The sequence below is a fragment of the Tachypleus tridentatus genome, chromosome 8, assembly GCF_004210375.1.
Source record: "Tachypleus tridentatus isolate NWPU-2018 chromosome 8, ASM421037v1, whole genome shotgun sequence".
NCBI lineage: Eukaryota > Metazoa > Arthropoda > Merostomata > Xiphosura > Limulidae > Tachypleus > Tachypleus tridentatus.
In genome coordinates this window covers 83139905-83158693 of record NC_134832.1, presented here as the reverse complement: position 1 = coordinate 83158693, position 18789 = coordinate 83139905, and positions in this window count along the sequence as shown.

Here is an 18789-nt window from a genome sequence, read left to right as displayed (position 1 = left end):
ATTATGATTCTATTACGATAATATCAAAATCAGTGAAAAACTTTATTAGAATAATTTAGTATCTAACAATTAATCTTAGATTCAGTCAAAAAGGTTTCACTCTGTTCTGTATTCACAATAGAGTGAAACTGTCGAGAAATTCACACAAGACACTGTAACTTGTGTCAATTGTTTCATCAATTCTAACCTGTGAGGACAAGTTATTGAAAAATCTGTCTTTTTGTGCTTCGTCAATTTCATTTTAGCCTCAGAAGGTAGATGGCGTATTTCCCTGATCCGATTTACCCAGCATCTAATCCAGAAGGATAAAGGCTATTTTGAGACATTTTTTATATTACCAAATGAGTCATGATTGGAAGACACACCAGTTGCCGCCATTTTGGGTCAGTATAAACTGTTGCCCCATTGCACTAAACGTACTAAAGTAGTTTTTGTCCTCACTGGTGAACATTAACATTAATTTGTAAACGTCGAGAAGAAATACGTTTGCCAACCATGTTGATAACCATAAATCTGATATTGTAATGTTTAAAATGGAGATGATATGTTTCTTTAACTAATGCCTATAAAATTCCTGTAACTGGATGTGTAGATATTTAATCTAAAAATAAGTTATCAGTAGTAGACTTTATGTTTTGAAGTGGAACGGAAAATGATTTAAGTTATATGTATGTAAATAGTTATCTAACCAGATCTTCCTGAAATACTTTGTCATGACCAGAATAATGCAAAGACTGGTGTTTACATACACAGAAAAAATACTTTGAATTTGGTTTAATCATCGGGCGTAATGCAGAATAAATCTTTACATCAAACTATCAGGTAATAAATTATTCTGCAAAAATATTATACATATGAGAACAGACAACCGATTTTTTTTATTGTGTGGATATCCCTTGTTTCTATGTATCAGTGTTTGATCCTTTCCTTCTCTAATTAATTACAGCTAGGATCATCCTTAACCACAGAGAAGAGCTTACATCTCTTAGCTTCAATACTGAAACTTAAGTTTCTACGTAGGCTTTGTATTTATACAGATGCCGATATAATAACAATAAACGAATTTATCATTTACACGGAAGACCAAAGGATGAAGAAAGAAACTTATATATCCTCCTCCTTCGTATATCATTTCCATCAGTCTGGACAGTTTTTGTACGTAGCTATTTAAAAGACGTAAGTATTCATTCTCCACATTAATATAGGAAATTAATAGTTATTTTGTCAGTCACTGAAGTTAATGTGCAGTATTTAGTCTGTTGTTCACTTTATATCACGGTCTGTGTTTATTGAAGAGAATGTAGGTCAAGCTCGGAGTCAATGATCTGAATTGACTTTTCGTAAAAGTCAAGATTTTATATTTTGAGGTTTTGGGATATTTTATTTCTTTTCCTAGGATGAACAGAACGTTTCACAACCTGTTTAACATCATGAACAAAACCCTAGTCACCTTATATGACTCGTGCTTTCCAGCTTCGACAAATGATATTCTATATATATCTTGGATGTTAAATTTATACCAGAGTAAAAAAAAAACCAACTTTTTGTTGAGAGATAAAACTCCTCATATCAAAATTAAATAGTTGAACAAAACAAATGAATCAACACATTGCCTATTTTACTGCCTTGTTGTCGCAGACTTTTAATACAGGGTGTTCGGAAAATGGCCCGGCATGGCCTAGCGCGTAAGGCGTGCGACTCGTAATCCGAGGGTCGCGGGTTCGCGCCCGCGTCGCGCTAAACATGCTCGCCCTCCCAGCCGTGGGGGCGTATAATGTGACGGTCAATCCCACTATTCGTTGGTAAAAGAGTAGCCCAAGAGTTTTGGTGGGTGGTGATGACTAGCTGCCTTCCCTCTAGTCTTACACTGCTAAATTAGGGACGGCTAGCACAGATAGCCCTCGAGTAGCTTTGTGCGAAATTCCCAAAAAAAAACAGTGTTCGGAAAGTCACTGTGCAGATTTGTCTGTTAATAAATATAAAAGTGCATAGTGACTTTCCGAACACACTTTATAATAAAATAATTTATGTCCCAATGTATAGACGTAGTATTTGTTGTAGACGACTGAAACAACATATGATACTCTGATACTGATACTTTTGACAATGAAACTCAGTCAGAATAAGTAATTTCTATATTAATCCTAACTTATTCATGTTCACACTGACTTTTCTGTTTAATGAATCGTAAAAACGTAGGTTTGTTGTGACCTTAGGAAGTATGTATTCTACTGTATTTAGGTGCCAAATTACATCTTCAGGGTTGTTTGATTACTATAGTAAATTGAGAGTTTCAGAAGAAAGAATTCCACATTACGCAAGTTATGTGATTACTGTATTTCATCCAAGGACATTTCCTGCGAATTATTAAGGTCGATACTTTTCGGAAGCTGAATGACACAATTCCTTATATTACTACTTGGTGGCGTTACAGACGATTCATCCACGATAAGTTAATAAAGATTAGACGAGTTATACTATAAACTTAATGTTTATAAACTACTCGTATCTACTTATGATACGTAGTTGTTAAACTTGAATAGAAAACTTTTATATTCTATAAAATACTGGGTTTTAGCCCTTCTTTCATAACAAACATTTCGTTGTGGCCTTTGGCTACTAGTTGTGGTTTAGCTTCAGCAAGTGTTCCACTTAAAATGTTTCCAAGATATTTTTGCACAAGGAACTTTCTATCAGTTCTCTGGTGAATGGTAAATATTTCACCAGTCCATTCAGGCATATGTCCTTCCGTAATGTGCTGCATTATGGAATTTAAAGATTAATAGAATGAATCTCCATAAGTTTCATTTTATTAGTACGACAAGAGTGATGACTACGTTTTGTAATTCAGACACTTGTGCTCTATGACGTGTAGAATAACGTCACCATTTAATTTTTAACACCACGATTACATGTTTTCAGAAGTTTCTGTTTCATTGCATGTAGCAAAAAATAACTTTCAAAAAAGGTTGGGACAGTAAATTCTGTTTTAGAATTCGTCATGAGTTTACGGAGTTTTAGGTCTTATCTTATAGTGTTATTTATTATCTCTAAGTGGAAGAATTTAAAGATAATTAGAAAATAACTTCATACCAGTAAGTAAATACTTCATCTAATTACTGTAGGATTAGTTATATCGGCTATGCCCATTCTTTGTTATGTCTGAGAGGATCACTCGGTTTCTTGAAAATGTCTATCTCACAGTTTGTACAGTGAAACCGTATTTTGTCGACGTAACGAGTCTTTGTATAGGATTTACTTAAAGTTTTTATTGATTTGAATAAAGACTGCAATTCACCATAGTTGGCACGAAATTGTTTAAATATTTGTTTCAATAGATAACTTTAAGTTATTGTTACTTAGAAGTTTAATATCAACCCATGGCGATATTAATCACACAAATTAATATATAATTTAATACTATAATATATAATCTATACTACCGATAACGTAATGCTCCAGCTGAGCACATTCAGTTATAATTATCATCAGTAATAAAAGTCCTTTTGTCACGAGACATGATGGTTAAGCGATTAACTCGCAATCTGATGGTCGTGGGTTTGAATCCAGGTCATCAAATGTGTTCATTAAGACGTTATAACGTTAGGGTCAATTCCATTATTTGCAGGTAGAAAAGTGGGTCAACGGTCTGTCATTAGGGTCAGGTAGTGCAGATACTCCTCGTGCAAATCAGCCATTAGCCAAATTCCTAAGATTAACCTACGTTTCTAAATTAACGTTGGCTAAACATATAAATAATATCCTAGCAACGTACGTACTATGTTAAGATCCTAACGGGCAAAACAACGGAACTTAAACCTACAAACTTTACAAAATATAAACACGTTCGCTGACTGGATAGGCATGCCGGTGGTGGATTATAACAGCACCAAAGTTTATCGATAAATTATAAGCAAAACAAAATTCGTTACTAACTACAACCCACAAAATACCCAGATCTACTTCAACCAAAGTTATGCCCAAATCTGTAAATATGTAAACACTATACGATAGATTCCCATATAATTCACTAAATTATTTCGCGCAAAATTAGGAAAACAAAGACCTACTATTTGAATTAAATTGTTACTAAATATATGATGAGGATATTTCTAAGTATCTCTTTTTTAAAAATAAACATTTAATAGGGTCACACACCGATAGACGAATAAACCTATATTAGTATAGTTTTAAGTAACTGTGACAGCTCTAATAGGGTATTTATGTGAAATGTTCTCGAGGAGTTTAGAAATTAGTGACAAGAATAAATACACGTGGAACTGTTCGTCATGCGTAGAGCTTTCACGAGAAGGAATGAAGAGACAATAAGTTTATAAAAAAGAATGTTATACTAATTACCTATAAGGACATTGCCTTAAAAAGGAGTCGAAGTAAGTAGTGGATATTCTGGTCCTTGTATAGTAATTCAATTAATATTCTTCAGAAATCAGGTACCAGTTTAGGAGGAAGAAGTCAAATGTACCTGACACATCCCACGTCTATAAGGCCTAAATACCGACAATGAAAAAATGTAAAGGGGAACTGATACCTTGCAGGTTATAAGACACGAATTTAGAGTGCCACTTGATTCATGTTGAGAATGCTAAACTTCAAACAAAAAACGAACTAGTATTATTTACTAGATAGCTATATCATATATAATAGAAAATAATTCATCTTCCCTGTCAATACGTACTATAAGTATAGCAAACATCAACCTACTGGTAGTCTTACTTAACTATATCATTTGTATGATGTATTCACGATGTATTACACTGCACAACAATTTGTTGAAAAGTTTTGCTTCCTGAAAAGTTTTTGCTGATTATGACAGATATCTGGTGAATATGCAGAAATATAGTTTTGGTTTTGCTTCATCACATAGGAACTCTGAGAAATAGACAGTTAACTGTTTACCGGCAATAACGTATTTAATTGCGTTTATGTTTCTAATACGCTATTAAGTTCAACACAATTAAAAGTGTTTTGCTCCTGATTTTCGTTCGTATTCAATGTCCAGTGCATCACGTTGCAGTGTCCAACAGTAGCCAGCAAGTATTGATTTCAGTTGCCCTGATATTGTTTTTCCATTGTAGCGATGTCCTGGTGAAACCTTTTACCGTGTCCAAGTGTGAGTGGAGTAAATAAATCTTGAGTGACATGTTGCACTTCATTGTTTTGTATGGCTTGAGAAGTTTGTCTACCAGCTGAATGTAATGTGGGGCTCTGTAATTGTCAAGAAAATTGTCAACAACGTCTTTGAAAGCTTTCCAGGCAATCTTTTTCAGCCCAACTAACAGATCTTCGAACCCCTTGTCACTCATAACATGTCTGATCTAAGGGCCAACAAAAATGCCCTCTTTGGTCTTGACCTCAGTTATTCTTGGGAACATCTGTCTTAAATAACGAAAACCTTCGCCTTATTTGTTCATTGTTTTCACGAAATTCTTCGTAAGTCCCGATTTTATGTGAAGAGGAGGCAAAAAAAAAATCTTTGGTGGTTCGAGAAGCGGTTCACGCACCATATTTTTCTATCCTGGAACTAACTTTTTACGGAGTTGCCAGCTCTGTATAGAATAACGTGACTCTTTGGCACGACTGTCCCATTCAGAGATGAAACAACAGCACTTTGTATAACCGAGCTGCAGTCCCAGTAACAGAGCAATGACTTTCAGATCTCCACAGATATTCCAGTTGTACTTGCTGTACTGGATGCTCTTCAGCAACATTTCCATGTTCTCGTAGGTTTCTTTTATGTGTGCTGCAGGTATTGAAGGGTGAACGTTGTCATTGTGTAACAGAACAGTTTTGAGGCTTAACATTGATGAATCAATAAATAGACGCCACTCTTGCGGGCCATAGTCACAACTCAAAGCAGAGAACAATCCTTCGATGTCAACACAGAAACAGAAACTGTCAACTTGTGCAAAGAATTTGATTATATCATCTTGGTGGCTTCGAAAAACAGAAATTTTTGTACCTGGTGACAGGAAACAGTGAAACTGATCCGGATTTTGAACCGTGCTCCTCAGGCGATCCACCTGTTATATTTAATCTCTCATCCAGTAGGATATAACAATCTATATTACATTTAGTCTTGCATCCAGTAGGATATAATAATCTATATTACATTCAATCTTTTGTGCAGTAGGATATAACAATGTATATTATTACATTTAATGTTGTATCCAGTAGGATATAACAATGTATATTATTATATTTAATCTTGCATCCAGTAGGATATAACAATGTGTATTATTACATTTAATGTTGTATCCAGTAGGATATCATAATGCATATTATTATGTTTAATATCTCATCCAGAAGGAGATAAATATGTATACTGTTACATTTAACCTCTCATCCAGTAGGATATAACAATCTATAACACATTTAATTTTGTATTTATTAGGATATAACAATGTATATTATTACTCCTAATCTCTCATCTAGTAGGATATAACAATGAATATTATTACATTTAATCTTTTATCCAGTAGGATATAACAACCTATATTACATTTAATCTTATATCCAATATAATACAACAATGTATATTATTGCATTTCATGTTGTATGCAGTAAAATATAACAATGTAAATAATTAGGCAAAAACTAGTAACAAAATATGATATTCCAGTTAATACCAGATTTATTCAAAAAACAGGCACAAAACTAAGGTCTTTACTGTGTTAAACCTACACTAACAAACACCACACAAACATTATTTATAAAATAGAATGTGATAACTGCCACGACTTCTACATTGGAAAAAACAAGTATAAAAATGGAAACCAGATTCAAAGAACACAAAAAGTCATCTTCACACGTTTTCGAACACTGCAAATCAAATATCACAACATAATCATAGAAAACATTCAAACACTAAATAAAGAAACAAACATAAACAAACGCAAAATTAAAGAAGCCTTACTTGTACAACAACTCAAACTCAAATTAAACCAATACATAAGAACATCTTTATATCCCTTTTAATAAATATAATCCAACATTTAAGCACACCCTCTACATTCCTACACTCAATTACACAACCGCCTTAAAACATGTGATCAACTGGATGAGAGATGAAATGTAATAATATACATTGTTACATCCAACTGGATACAAGATTGAATGTAATATAGATCGTTATATCCTACTGGATGAGAGATTAAATCTAATGGTATACACTGTTTTATTCTACTGGAATAAAAAATAATTGAAATAACACATATTGTTATATCCTACTGGATGCAAGATTAAATGTAAAAATATACATTGATATATCCTACTGGATGAATGATTCAGTGTAATAATATATATTGTTATATCCTATTAGATGGATGATTAAATGTAATAATATACATTGTTATATCCTACTGGATACTAGTTTAAATGTAATATAGGTTGTTATATCTTACTGAATGCAAGATTAAAAGTAATAACATATATTGTTATATTCCACTGGATGAGATATTAAATGTAGTAACATACATTGTTATATCCTACTGGATACAAGATTAAACCTAATAATATACATTGTTACACCCTACTGGATGAGAGATTTTGTAGATCAAGAATTTTATATGAATATTTCTCAAAAGACTGCACAAAGCACAGACAGATGGCACTATGAATACTCATTTTGTTTGAGATGAGGATCCTTTTCGGGATCTTGGACGCTCAGGTGCTACTTAGACACTAATATTTTAGTGATCCCTTGTCCAGTTAAGTTAACATAAATTTTTAATGTTAAACATTACATGATGTGGGCTTTGTATTTATCTGACGTCACAATTTTTAAAGTTCAAAGCTGAGCACTGAGACACACTTTGGTTCACTTAAAATGTGACAGTCTTAAGTTACACATATAGTCCCTCACAATCTAAAGCTGGTTCATTCGGTGACAGTATTAACATCAATACCCTAATAATACATCGTGAATACATCACACAGTGCTATAGTTAAGTAAGACTACCAGTAGGTAGTAAATATATTATTATATTTAATTTTTTATAAAGTAAGATATAACAATGTATATTATTAAATTGAATGTTGTATCCGGTAGAATATACCAATGTATATTGTTACTTTCAATCATGCGTCCAATAAAATATAACAATTTATATTATTATATTTCATATTTTATCCAGTAGGGTATACCAACCTATAATACATTTAATCTTGAATCCAGAAGGATATATCAATGCATATTATTACATTTAATCTTATATCCAGTAGGATATAACAAAGTATATTATTACATTTAATCTTGAATACAGTAGAATGCAACAATCTATATTGCATTTAATCTTGTATGCAGTAGGATATAGCTATAAATATTTTACTTTTAATCTCTCTTCTAGTAGGAAATGAAAATATATATGACTACATTTAATCTTGCATACGGTAGGCCGTAACAACCTATATTACATTTACTCTTGTATCCCGTAGGATATAACGGAGTATGTTATTTCACTTAATCTCTCACCCAGTACGATACAACAATCTATAGCATATTTAAAACGTATCCAGTAGGATATAACAATGTATATTATTACATTTAATATTTTTTTCCAGTAGAATGTAACAATGTATATTATTATATTTAATCTCTCATCCACTAGGATAAAACATTGTATATTATTATATTTAATCTCTCATTCAGTAGGATAAAACAATCTATATTACATTTAAACTTGTGTCCAGTAGGATATAACAATGTATATTATAACATTTAATCTTGTATCCAGTAGGATATAAAACTGTATATTATTACATTTAATCTTGTATTCAGTAGGATATAAGAATGCATATTATTACATTTAATCTTGCATTAAGTAGGATATTACAAAGTATGGTATTACAATTAATCGTCAATACAGTTGGATATAAAAATATATACTACTACATTTAATCTTGTATTCAATAGGATATACCAATGTATATTATTACATTAAATCTTGTATCTCGAAGGAAATAACAATGTTTATTATTACATTTATTCTCTCATCCAGTAGGATAAGAGATAAGAATAGGATAAAAATTCAAAACAAACAAACCAAAGTAATAAACCTTGGAAGATCTAATCGTTAAAAACGCTTATTAATCGGAAACTGCAGGAACGTTTAAATATTTTGATTATTATAAGCCATTTAGCTTCAGTGAATTAACTTCGGACGTAAGAATTTCTACGAGAGCATTAGATGTTTTCGTCGGAAAAAATGTCAGCTTTTAAATGGCGTGAAAGTGGCCATTAAGCGAAGTGTAAACATATCAACATAAAATTAATTCGTTCTTCGTGAACCGTCGATAAGATATGAAAGAAGTTCAAGATCAGACAGAAGGCTCAGTACTGTTTATAAGTTTGCAAAACTTTTGTATATAAATAATGATTTATTACAACTAATGAGTTGTAATAAGTATTTGTAATAACTCTTATTATAAGTTTTATTGTTGTTTGTGTTAAGAAAGAAAATTGTGGGTAACAATATTGTTGGTAAATATCATAAATTTCATACATATCGATATGCAATTAACTTCTCAATTAAAATAAAATTTCCGGCTATTTGAAATAGCAGTACGTTACAAAATAAATCGGAGACTCGTCTAGGATTATTATAACACGTAGCAACAGACTGAGACATGCTGACATCTGGGACTCCCTCTGGTGGCATTCTACATAACAAATTTACATTCATATAGGATGCTGGACGTTGATTAGTGAATCAAGTAACATTACTTGTGACATCATAGTGAAATAACTTTAATGTGTGCCACTAGGTGTGAATAGTTCTAACAACGCTGTTAGTGTGTTTGTTTGTTTTTGAATTTCGCACAAAGCTATTCGAGGGCTATCTGTGCTAGCCGTCCCTAATTTAGCAGTGTAAGACTAGAGGGAAGGCAGCTAGTCATCACCACCCACCGCCAACTCTTGGGCTACTCTTTTACCAACGAATAGTGGGATTGACCGTAACATTATAACGCCCCCACGGCTGAAAGGGCGAGCAAGTTTGGCGCGACGGGGATGCGAACCCGCGACCCTCAGATTACGAGGCGCACGCCTTAACACGCTTGGCCATGCCGGGCCTCTGTTAGTGAGAGATTACTGTTCTTGTCGCCGACTCATTCTCCTCTTCACTCATGGTTGATCTTATGTTCCATGAGGGTGTGTTATTGACACTGTTTATTCCTATGCACTCGATGGTGGATGGTGTTAAATAGATGACTTCCCTCTAGTTTATCACTTTAAAGTTGGGGATTGCAAGAGCAGATAGTCCTGGAGTATCTTTGAAATAAATGAAATTCAACAAATAACCACAACAACAAACAACTTAATAGCTTGTGTTTTTATTACCATAATTATCTTCTTTTGACGCTATAAAATTGAGATAGAATTAGTAACAGTTTCAAAATTTCCTTAAATAAAGAACTTGTATTACCAGCGCAGATAGCTCTCGTGTAGTTTTGCGCGAAATTCGAAAACAAACAAACAATCATCAACTTATGTACATGTTTTTACGGTGGTACCATTCACCCCCCCCCCTTCCCAGTGGCTCAGCTGTGTGTCTGCGGACTTACAACGCTAAAATCTGGGTTTCGATGCCCTGTGTGGGCAGAGCACAGATATCCCATTGTGTAACTTTGTGCTTAATTTGAAACAACAACAACTACAACAACGATTTAAAAAAAAATGATTTCCATGACTCCATGGCCTAAATCTTTGTTTTGTTAATTATGTTTTTAACAATTTCTAAGGATTGTCATATGTTTAGTTCATCTCTTTCAATTACCTGTTTAAGTATTTTTACAATATCTCAGTCAATAACATGTGTACGAGTAATCGAGAAAGTTTGTTCCTGAATCCAAGATACTGTGGATTATTGGACGAAATGTTTGTATTGTAATACAACGTAGAGAAGGTTATATATGTAAAAAGCGGCTGGTATGGGTAGAGAACAAGAGTTGGCGGTGGGTGGTGGTGATGTCTAGCTGCCTTCCCTCTAGTCTTACGTTGCTAAATTAGAGACGGATAGCACAGATAGTCCTCGAGTAGCTTTGTGCGAAATTCCCAAACAAACAAAATAATATAGGTATAAAGGTGTTCCTTTGTATACGTTTATTTTGGGCTTGAATTGTTGTATATGTAAGGCTTTTTTAATTTTACGTTTGTTTCTTTATTTATTATTTGGTTGTTTTTTATAGTTGTGTTGTGTTTATTTGATTTGCAGTGTTCTAAAACGTGTGAAGGTGACTTTTTGTGTTCTTTTTTGAATATATATATTTCTCTACAAGTGGGTTTTCTTGTCATCACGAATTAAAGTAGAGACGGGTTGTTACTGTTGTTTTGTTGGCAACTTTGAACCAATGATATTTCGTTAGACCAATTCTTCATGTTCAACTTCAAGGATTCAATGTGTACGAGTAAGATGCAATACAACTTCCAAAGTATATATGTAAAAACGGCTGGTTTGAGTTGAGAAAATTCTTATGTAGAGGAGGGAACAAAGTTTTGACCTTCTTCGGTCATCGTCAGATTCACAAACCTACATAAAAATTTTCTCAACCCAAACCAGCCGTTTTTACATATATATTTTTCTCTACAAATGGGTATTCTCGTTATCACTGATTACAACTTCCAAAATGCTATTTTGATGCTGATAAAATTTTCCAAGAGTAAGGCTACTTTTACTGAGGACAATTATATGTCAACCTTGAATTGCACTGTATGAATGGTTTTTCAATATCCTCATAACATCTATGATGATTTGTGAACCTAGTAAAAACCAATAATAAATGATCTTCAACTGTTTCTTACGACTTTCCTTATTTTAGGTGTAATCACGATCTAAGACAACGAAATTGTGTCAAGTAGGATGAATATATAATATTTTTGTTATTATTGTTTGTACGTTGACCTCTTTTGATTAGGATCTAATGTTTCTTGTTAACCTCCCTTTGTAACCGGTTTAACTGGAAAACCTTTGGTCTTGAACCCCTAATGCTTGTATTGCTTGTAAAACTTACACCCTCTAAAGTCTCGGACAACCATGACTTCTACATAATTTTTGCCAGTTGGTATTGACTTTAGTTTAACTTTCACCGGTCTTCTTGAAATCAATAATTTTAGAGAAGGTTATGATCTTTCACCAAAATCTTCACACAAGTTGGAGAAAAACTCATTTAAGAATACAGCTTTCTCTATAAGAGGAAAACACAAAGCCTTCATTGTTCTAACACCAAACATCGTTTAAATGTAATGTTTCTGCTTCTTATTGTTACCGTGATGAACAAAACAATCACTAATTTCTTTACGATCGATCTCCCAACTTAGGATCACTTTTCATTTATTTAACCATCACTCTTTGATAAACATGTTCTTCATGAATTAAATCTTATCTAGATACAATATATCTTATTAATTTTTAATAAATTACAAAATGTCTTCTCTAAGATATACCAATTAATCGAGAACTATGCTGTCTACCTGAAATACAAAAAGAAAACACCCGACGAAGATCAATAGTAAACATTATTGAAAGCACCAAAACATGTAGCCATGCTATTGATATTTTTAGCTTGTTTAAAATTAAGCACATAGCTACATAATGGGCTATCTGTGAGCTGCCCGCCACGGACATCGAAACCCGTTTTCTAGCGTTGGGATTCCGCAGAGAGAGCCAGATTTTTAGATATAATGAAACTAATAAGAATATCAATAACCCTATAAACGTTAAGCACAGGACCAATCAAGTAGGATCATAAAAACAAATCTGCTAATTATTTTAGAAATCTTTTATAGATTTATTCGTCTATTTCGGTGAATTTCTGTCAACTAGGATGTGTATTCCCTTCTGATGGGGAATACATGAGAGTGTTGAAAGCTTGTTTCAGATATTCTATATGTGAATTAACAAGTATCTTGAAAATATATTGTTTTACTTTAGTGTTTAACTGTTTTTATGACACGAAATAAGTGTAAATTTGCTGAGGTGATCCACAGGTGAATACGATGATTCATGGTTCGCGTCCTATTATTGTAGAAATGCTCTCTCGTGTCGTTGTACTACTAAAAATTTCTAAGTAAAAATATCTTATGATTTTATTTCTTTAGGGGTTGTGTGATTCTCACGAGAAGAGGATATATTCCAACATTATCAAACTATACTTTATGAATTATGATGTTTGTTTATTCTCACAAAAACACCGATTTACGTTTCACGTTCTAATACGTGTTTTTACATCATCTGAGAAATTACGAAAAATGTACAGTTACTGGAAACGTTTATAAAGTCGTTAAAAGTAATTAATTCTGGAGGAGAAACTCTGCAAATAAAATTACAAATAGTCTATTATTAAACCGAGTTCACTTCGGGTTTTCCTTCCTAATTTCTCTTACTTCTTCTGTTACTACTAGAAATCAGAGTGGTAATAATAAAAATATAAAAAAGGTCTGTGAAAAGAAGTGTGCAGCGGACATGCTGTGTAACAAATTTTAGGCCTATTGGTATTTCTAATGTTTCGACAGCTTTGGACCTTTAAGCTATAATCTTGGAAGTAATCTCTATGTAAGAAGATCAACCAAACACAGCTGTTTATATTGTTGATTTACATAATCTCTATGTAAGAAGATCAACCAAACACAGCTGTTTATATTGTTGATTTACATAATCTCTATGTAAGAAGATCAACCAAATACAGCTGTTTATATTGTTGATTTACATAATCTCTATGTAAGAAGATCAACCAAACACAGCTGTTTATATTGTTGATTTACATAATCTCTATGTAAGAAGATCAACCAAACACAGCTGTTTATATTGTTGATTTATATATGTATATATTAATGTTACATGGTAGTTTAAAACGGTAGAGAATGGTTCTAAAACTGGTTTGTTTTACAATTTAGTGAACTAAAACATGAATACAAATAAGCAACATTAAATAAAAATAATATGTTTAGCTGAAATGAGTACTGTGAATTTTTAAGAGTCGGAAAGGGTTCTTTACCGGACAAACAGTATTTAAATGAAAGTTCCATATCTTGTTTAGTAGTAGTTGGCATGGCGAGATAGTTAGGGCTCGCAACACCTAATTTGAGGATAGCGGGCTAAAATCATCGTCACATACAACAAGTTCCCATTTTTTGCCACGGAGGGTTATAATATTACTGTCAATCCTACCTTTAGTTAATAAAAGAGTAACCCAAAAAAAAGCAGTGGGTGGTGATGACTATCTTGCCTTCCTTCTAGGCTTATAATCCAAAACTAGAGACGTATAGTGCAAACAGTACTCGTGCAGCTTTGCACAAATATTCAAAGAAATAAACAATTAGCAGTAGTTAAAGTAATCAACAATTAGACAAAGTGGCCTCAGTTGTTTTTATATTGCCTGTATTTACGTAATGAAAATACTCAGTGACTGCTACGTTGGGTTTTAATTTTTCTAGGGTTTCGTTATTAATACCGTATTTTATGATGACGTTTTCCTACATACAGTAAGTGACATCACACTATCTGACCATATATGATACTGAAATACTGAAAACAGGTTTCGTTACTGAAAGGAAAACCGTTTTTAACAGTACAACTTGTATAAAAACAAGTTTAAAAGCAGTGTTGATTAAGGACGCTCTGTAATTGTTGTCATGTTGTGACAAAAAATCAAAACGATTAATCTCTCATACTGCGTGAAAAGGTCAGTTATACAAACACACATACCTGACATACAAAAGTAGAGAGCTTAGTGAAATTATGGTTTACTTTAATGTAAAAAAAACAACACAAGAATAACAAAACAAAAAAGACGTGTTTTTTTACTTCATTTTCACAGATAAAAGTTATAGAAGATTTGAAACTGTACTTTTCAAGTAAGTCAGATCCACCATTTTATATATATTATACGTCATACGACTTTCCAGTTATTCACAAATCAAACAGACGTCTCTTTCGAAGTAATTTATCCTTTTTGGTCAAGACGCCACAACTTATTAACATTCCTGGTCACATTCCCACTGTGTCTCTTGAACTACCAGTTACATTTGTGACTCTTTTCTCAATTTGCTTGTGAAATTATCTTCTTAGCATAAACTTTAACCTGTTCATTGCCGTAGACGAGATAACTCATCCAAGCCAATCGGTAACACAGTGCCACGGACGAGTTAATTCGTTGCTAATAATACCTAACTTCATCGCTAGATGTTAGCACCATACATGCATTTGACCTACTTACAAATTGTTTCACTTTCGATCTAAAATGGCGTCACGAAAGAGTTACAAGATGAAAAAGCATTAGAGTTGTATTTTGAACTTGGTTCGGAGTTAATGTAGCAGCTGAAATACTTGGCAGTCAACAGGTTAAGCCAGTTTTCATATCTACATATCGATATCTCTATATGCGAAATGATTAGCCCTTTAAACATTTCCTTAATATTCGAATTAATGACTTAGCAAGACAACTTTGAGAAAACTGTCGAAATCCTTCATGAAGAAATATATGGGGTTGGTATGGGCAGCCCACTAGGACTCATGTTGGCTGACTCTTCCGTCTATCGTCAGAAACACGGATCCACAATTCTAGGTAAACAACAAAACCAATCAACTGTCCTTCAGAGTGTTAATACAAAACGCTAAACCCAGTCATCAGTTGTTCTTTTTTTCAATAGTATCAGGGCTTACACTAGAACAGCGGTAAGTCTACGGATTTGCAACGCTAAAATCAGGGGATCGATTCCCCTCGGTGGGCTCAACAGATTGCCCGATGTGGCTTTGCTAAAAGAAAACGCACACAAACACACACACACACACACACGCAATATCATCATATTACAGCTCCCAGATAAAACTTACAAACTGCTTTATATCCATCCCAGTCCTCGGTCTTTAAAGCCCATTGATTTTGTTGGTACCTGAGGAGTATCTATTGTCTCGAACAAGGACGAAGTATCTACGTGTATTCTGCTTGTTAGTATTCCTAGCGGAAACTATCTAAAGACACATTCCATTCGCGTAGAATTTTCTCTCCAAACAATTTCATCTAAAATTCAAACAGCTACCATGCATTTCAACAATGACGATATAAAAAAAAGCGACTACTTCCAAACTAGAAAATACAAACTCACTGGTGAATGAAAGTTTATCGAAAGCCATTTGTTTGATATTTTGACACGTAGGGTGCATCTGAATACATCTGTTTTCGACAGTCGATGTTTGTCCTTATTTATATAAACCAATTTTTATTTAGATTTCGAAAAAATAATGATTTTTTAAAAGTCATGAGTTGTTTGGATTTTTAGCACTTCTTAGGAACCAGTAAAACTAAAAGAATATCGTTGCTTTATTAACGTTAATTTCATTATTTGGGTAGAAATACGCTGAGAAAATCAATAATAGGGTTATTTAATCAAAAGTTGAGCTCAAAATTTTGAATACGTATTAGAAAAAAACAATATGTATTTTTGTTCGTTGTTGGTAAGCTGCACAATAGCCCATTTGCGCTATTTTTATCTCAAGTATCAAAACAATGTTTTTAATATTAGTAGCTTACGACTGAACCACTGGGGTATGGAAGAAATGTATTTATTTCAGACTCATTTAAAAAAGGTTACATTCATGTGAAGCTAGTTACCAACAAATGAAATATCACACAATCGTTCACAGAGAGGCCCGGCATGGCCAAGTGTGTTAAGGCGTTCGACTCGTTATCCGAGGGTCGCGGGTTCGAATCCAGGTCACACCAAACATGCTCGCCCTTTCAGCCGTGGGGCGTTATAATCCCACTATTCGTTGGTAAAAGAGTATCCCAAGAGTTGGCGGTGGGTGGTGATGACTAGCTGCCTTCTCTCTAGTCTTACACTGCTTATTTAGGGACAGCTAGCGCAGATAGCCCTCGAGTAGCTATGCGCGAAATTCAACACAAACAAACAAACGTTCACAGAGATTGTAGCTTAGTGTCAGTTTTAGGTTGTGTTCTTAGACATTTCCAGTATCCGACTTTTGAATGTGATCCTTCTAGCTAGCTTGGTTTAATCCCTTAAACCTGAATTAGAAACAAACAAAAACATTTTGTGTTCTTAATTTAAACTTTTAAACTTAAATTATCATTTAATTTGTCTAATGTACTGTTTGTTTTTCTTTCTTTTAATATAACAAAAAAATGGAAAATATTTGAAAGAGGTACAAATAAGTTGTCAAAGTAAAGAGAGTGAATATATGTTCACATAATACTTTTCTCGTTTCGTGAATAACTTAAAGAATGAACCAGACTGAGTGAATACCGAAGACCTCCTTTTATGTCGTCCGACGTTTTAATGACAAAACACCGCTAAAGAATTTTCAAAATAATGTCTCACTGCTAGTATTTCACAGTGACAGATGTATCAAATTTTTTTTTTACTTCCACAACGAGCGATAGAATATATATTTTACTTTAACAGCAAAAAATGTGAAAGATAGACAATATATATTTTTCTTGCTTTTGAAGGTCATATGTCATGCCGTGTTGTAGCCTACAGGGCATAATTCTTCTCATGATTCATGGCATACGTATCTTTTGTTGATGTCACAACAACACATTTTTTTTTTAATTTCGCGCAAAGTTACACGAGGGTTATCTGCGCTGGCCGTCCCTAATTTTGTAGATTAAGACTAGAGGAAAGGTAGCTACTCATCACCATCCACCGCCAACTCTTGGGCTACTCTTTTAACAACGAATACTGGGATTGACCGTAACATTATAACGCCCCCACGGCTGAAAGGGCGAGCGTGTAGGTGGGACGGGGATTCGAAACCGCGACACTCAGATTACGAGTCGAACGCCTTAACCCACCTGGCCATGCCGGGCCTGGACAGTACAAATTGCAGCGTTAAGTGTCCTTTTTGTAATGTCATTTTATGACATACTGACTGACAGAAAACACATTACTGTAAAGTTGTGAGAGTGGTTAAATAGGTGATCCTCTTTAGATGGTTTTATGTCTCCTTTTGGTGAAATTATCAAAGGAAAGATGTTAGAAATCATCATGTGACAAAAATAAGTACAATTTTAACTTTATTGAGGAAACGCGTTTTCAATTTGGAATATTTTAGTCATATTGAAATGAATGTCTAGGATTTTTTTCACAACATAAAAGAACGTTTCGAAATATGTTTGACTTTTAGTAGAGCTGTAAGAAAGAACGTTGGTGATTTATTGGCATATTTGTTGGACAATGTGCAAAATGTGAGTTTATATCCCTCTTATATACCTTTATATACATATATATATATTATTTTTCAGATAAAGAGGTCTCAAGGCACAAAGCGACACACGTAAAGAAAAGAAGATAAAAACATTTGAAGATAGGGTGTGGCCTGCACGTGGGACAAGCAAAATCTAATCATCTGGTATTTGTAAGTTTGTTCCGGATGATCACGCAAAGGTACCCATGCGCTGATAGGTAACTACGTATTCTTCAGGTTAATTATCTTTGAAGATGACCTGAGAAGGTCGAAACGTTGTTCTGTACTTTATTTTGATTAAAGTGTTAATACCCATACCAGCTGTCTTGAGAATATGTTTTTACTTCAAGTAGGTTTCTCGTCATCACGAATGATAGGTAACTAACTTCTCAATAACACCTATCGTCATCTCTTGGGCTGTTCTAATGGAGTAATACGAGTTGATTGTTATTTATAGTACTTGTCCATGGCTAATAGATGGATACTAGCCATGATTTCTTGTTCGTTACGACACCACGGACCACGACTGGCCTAACAAACTACTAAAATTAATTATTTCTATAATGATTTA